We start from the raw sequence: 5,348 nt of genomic DNA on the forward strand, positions 1-5,348 counted from the left end.
GCTTTCCTCTTCTTGACATAACAAAAAAACAAGCTTGTGTCCCAAACGAAACATTCTCACAGAGCGTATGCAGTGTCCCAGCACCCCAGACTTAACAAATGATAAGGAGGTGGACTTCGACAGCTCATCGGAAGTTAGGAAAAGAAAGAGGCCTAATTGTAGCAGTACAATAAACAATGTTATGAATGTACGAGCTCTAAAAAGCGCAATTACAAAAGACTTTCAACTGAATAATTTAGGGAGCATAATTATTGACCTCTATCCAAATTCCTCTGAAAGATACATTAAGATATAGAAAAGGTGGAAGTGGAACTAAGGGGAAGAGAGCGTGTCTCCCCAGGCCTCCCTAATGCACTCTGCTCTGCTCTTAACTTCCTACAGACCCCTAATGTGTCCACTTCTCCCAGCCTGATGAAGGCTACGGTTAATGAGGCCCCTGTTTCCGAAATAAAATATTGCTAAGACCATCAACATGCATTACTATCACCCCTCCCACCACCAAACATGTAGCAGTCATTCACACTCACTGGTGTCCCACAAGTCGGCATGGACCCCCACTTTTCCCGCTGCAGTGGAGCTGGTCAAATGCTGGGAGGGGACACAATAATAATAATAATTAAAATGATTATTCCAAAAGTATTTTTTAATTTCACTTAAAAAATACAAAGAAACACCTTCATTATATGTAATGTTTGTGTGTGTATGGATGTGTGTGCACTGGGGGTTGTAAAGAGCCGGCAGCAGGCTTGGGGAGGGTACGGCCAGAAGAGACCTTTTTAATTAAATGAAAACATTTGTGTTTGCTTTCTATCCCTTTTCTTGCAACCTGGAACAATTTCAAGAATCCTGGCTGTTTGAAAACGATTTGGGGCAGATCCTCCTCATGTATGCATTTTTAAAACTTCAATTACCACATGCATTTCCTGAGTTAGGATTCAAAACGTGCTCAGTTATGGAGCTCAGTTGTGGCCAATATTATTTGAAACCCAAATAAAACAAATTGAAAAAAAAAAATTGCTGTTTGGATAAAAAATGTTTTTAATGTCTAAAACTTTTTGGAATTCTAAAATAAACTTTAGGATAATTTGCTTTTCTACTGAAGATTTTTTAGACTAATTTAGAGTTTAGCTTCTTTTTTAGCAACAGGCTAACATTTTTGACTAGTTAAGTTTTCTGAGGAATTTTAGGCTATTTTGGAATTTATTGAAGCAACGAGTTAGCATCTTTGGCCTATGTGGCATATCTACTAAGGTTTTTTGAGCTAATTTGGAGTTTAGCTCAATTTAAGCAACACGCTAAATATTTTTGCAAAATTGGCATTTATTAGGGATTATTAAGCAATTTTACTACAAAATTATCTAAAATTTAGGTCAACTTCAGTCCTCTTTCATAGTTCTTTAACAACATTTCCAGTCTTAATATGTAACATTTTGCAATTACTATTTGCATTTTTTTAGCAGATCTCTTCAGCAAATAAAGTACATTTCGTCACAATTTTCATCAAAAAGCTTCAGCATCTTTAGCAACTACTTTCAGCAAAAAGCATTATTGCAGGTAATGCAAGTTTTCTAGTGAATTTTACTTTGGAATAGCAAAAAGTTTCTGACATTTTTAAGTATCTTGGCCAAACACCAATATTTTTTCGATTTGTTTTAATTGGGTTTCAAATAGTATTGGCCTCAAATTAGCTCCGTAATTATTTATTTCTAATTTTGATGATTTGTTGTTGTCCAGGAAAGAAAATTAGCTTTCTCAAAAAAAAAAAAAAAAAAAAGTAATGGAAAAAACTGTATTTCTAAATAAATGCTGCCTCTGCTCCGCTTCAGCATAGAAGGATAGAGGGCACTGAAATAATTAGGAGACTTCTGCAACATCCTGAATGCCAAGGACAGGTGGATTAAAGTATTAAAACAATCGCATTTCAGTCTTGAAATAGTCCAGTGCACGACTCAGCACCATGCGCCTCTGTTCAAGTTCAGCTGCCAGCTCCATAACGCCATGGGAGAGGGAGAGGGAAAAAAAAGCCAAATCCCATTAGCTACGTACATCTCAGCAGACCTGCTGGAAACGTGAGCAAATCTCAGTGATGATTATCCTCCAAAGCCCTCCAATGATAATACACAACCCAACAGCACAGAACGCTTCTTTCTAATCACACAATCACCTCTTTTTTTCTTTTGAAATTAAAATGAATTGAACAGGAAGACTCTTTTAACCCTTTAACAGCGGAGCTCCAGTATTTATATTCGTTTATTTATTGTATCTTTTCAAGCGTTACCACGACAATTCCAGTAAGAGTCACTGGCGATACCTCAACCACTGATCCACAAGGTTTTTGAGGGTGAAAAAATCTAATTAAAGTAAAAAATTGCAATAAATTGTGGCATAAAAGAAAAATATGTGTTAAATTTGTGTCGAATTTCCTTTTTCTTGAGTTTTTTTTAGGTTTTTGCTTTCATTTTAGATTATATTTCCGAGTAAGTCTGCAGCATTTGGTCAATCAGTGAAAATATCCTCTCTGTTTTTAGACAACTGACAATAATTAAGGTGAGCTCTTTGAAGAAATCTAAGCCTCTTAGCCCACCTTCCACCATCTGTGGCTTCAATGTAAGAGCCCTTGAATGTTCACAAAAAAAGCAACACATAAAAAGATGTGTTTGCTATTTTTCCATTGAAAGTGATGCTCTGATGAAATGGAATGACAAAAAAAGGCAACAGGAAGCTGAAACAGAGTTAAGACACTTAACCAGGTTTGACAGCGAACAGCTTCTTTGCAATCGGGGTCAGTTAAAGGAAAAAGTAGCTCAAGTTTTGTCGGCTTCATAGATGTTCAGGAGCTGCAGCATCAAAGGAGATTATAGGGACTGGGCCATCTGCCATCTGCACCAGAATAAGCGCGATCCCTTTTATGTTTTCTGTCTGTATAGTTTGTGTGTGTTTGGAAAACGAGACGGTGTCGATGTACTTTTAACTTAAAGGGCAGCGTCGGTGTGGGGCGGGGAGGACACTAGAGGCGGCTTGTTCCAGCCTGGACACGGGCCAGTAAAGGTTAGCCTCATACAAGTCACTCCGGCGCTCCCCGTGTTAGAACTCTAAATGTAAAACACATGAAAGACGGAAAGCAGCTGAGATAGTTCTGTTTGATGGCGGCTCGCTGAAAAACTAATGCTGTTGTTCACTGAAACTCGGTGCCAAGCCTTTCCCCCCGCCTTCACATCTCTAATTTGTTTTGGGTCTCGTTTCTGGCCTTTGCCTGGAATGTTTTTTTGCTCAGTAATCTGCTACCTTTTAGCAGTGCCGCTCAATGCTTGACCTGCTGCTGACACTTATTTTCAGCACTCTAATTGTCGTTTAATCACATATCAACCTGTCAACTAAAGACCTTCCTATTTTTTTCTTTTTCCATTTGCATATGTTGCTAAACTAATAATTAGGGACGAGAATCGATTAAAAAAATTAACTAATTTATCGCAAATCTGGAAAAAATTAATCACGATTATTTTTTTTGTTACAGTATTTGCCAATAATTGCAAATAATCATGATATACAATCACACAAAATTGTATATTTAGAATGTTTATTTTTAAGCCTTTAATATGGAGCTAAATTAGAGCCAATATTATTTGAAATCCTAATAAAACACATGGAAAAAAATATTGGTGTTTTGCAAAAAAAAAGGGGAAGTATCCAAAACTTTTTGCTATTATATTTTGCTATAAAATTCATTATTTTCAGCTGTTGAATTTTTTAGGTTTAAAAACTCAAAATTTCAATTAAAAACTTTTTTTTCAGTTTAAAATCTGAACATTTCAGTTTCAAACCTTTTAGCCCCATTGTGTCGTGTTGGGGCGGGGCTAAGACGAAGAACGAATCAGAATTGGTGAGGGTGGTAACTTCATTCACTGACTCTGAGAACTGTGATAATTAAGAAAATGGCTGTTCAGTCTGAAGTTGTCCTAAGATGGGTGTCAAAAGCAGAGTTTTATGGCGCCCAAAATGCTGTTCTGGCCCGTTCAAAGCACCATCTCATCGTGTTACATACAGGCAATGAAAACGTTCTTATCTAAGGCTTTCGTGGTAAACCGCGGAGTCTTCACAATTTTTAGACAATGCCTGTGTTTTGTTTTTTTGTGGAAAATCTATGTAGGTCCCTATCCCAAAATAAAATAATAGTCGGTTTCCTCATTGGTAGATTTCTAATAGCAGACAGCTCAGTTTGGCTCCGCCCCCCATAGCGGGAGCTGCTGCATTACAGCCATCAGAGTGACGGTCACTCTCCGCCTTATTTACTAAAATAAAAGATCGCTTTTGTCCAAATACTACCAATAAATGCCATATTATCACATTAATTTAAAAAAATCTCAATTCCAGAGTGTAAAAAAAAAGTTTATTTAGACAGTTTTGTTACGCTGTAGGAAGGAGGCCTGACGCTGTTAATTAATATTAACGCATTAATTATGATCTATTGATCGGTTGGGTTAACGCACCAACTTTCACAGCCCTACTAATAACTGATCAAAAGTTGCAGCGTCTGTAAAAAAAATAAAAAAAATCCATTCTTCCATTCATCTTCACACCTGTACAGTCACAGTTCAGCACAAGAGAAACTGCTGGATCGCACCTTAACAGACAAAAACACACATAAGCAGACGCCATCGCTGATATTCTCGATTGAGGTGCTTTTATCACATTTGTTAACAGTGTGTGGCGACACGTAACGTGTTAGAATAGGGGCAGTGACAGGAATGATTTAGGGAGCATGTACTAGCATGTGCCCAAGAGAAGGTGACGGTGGATGTATACCGTCGTAGAGGAGTCAATTAGAGTTAATAACGTATCACTCTTCCAAATGTTGCATTCATTTGCTCACACTTAGATAAGCCACCGCAAAATAGGTCGAGCTGGATTTGCCTGGTGCACTACGCCGCACTTACACCATCGCTCTTAAACATCGTGGAAGCGTGTTCTGCTCGAGTGGTTGGTGGCGGGGCGGAGGGAGGGAGGGAGGGCAGCAGCGGTGAGATTCTTTGCTTTTCAGGTCTGAGGAAGGCCAGTCCTCAGGAGATATTCACTTCTAATTACAAAGCAAGAGAGCGACAGCTCTTTGTTCGAGCTTTTAAAACATTAATTGATAAAACAGAACAAGGGTGGAGCCCTCTGGTCTGGGGGTAGGAGCTGCTATGAGAGGAGGGGGATGCTTTGGGGCAGATGAAGGTGGAAGAGAGGGTTTTCACAGGACTCCTAATCCTGTTAGGAGCTGCAGTGGTTCCACACTCACTTTTCAAAGGATCGCAGTGGCAGGAGTGGTCAGATCGCCACTTTTCTGCCTTTAAAGACTCACTCAGATA

The sequence above is a fragment of the Oryzias melastigma genome, linkage group LG7, assembly GCF_002922805.2.
Source record: "Oryzias melastigma strain HK-1 linkage group LG7, ASM292280v2, whole genome shotgun sequence".
NCBI lineage: Eukaryota > Metazoa > Chordata > Actinopteri > Beloniformes > Adrianichthyidae > Oryzias > Oryzias melastigma.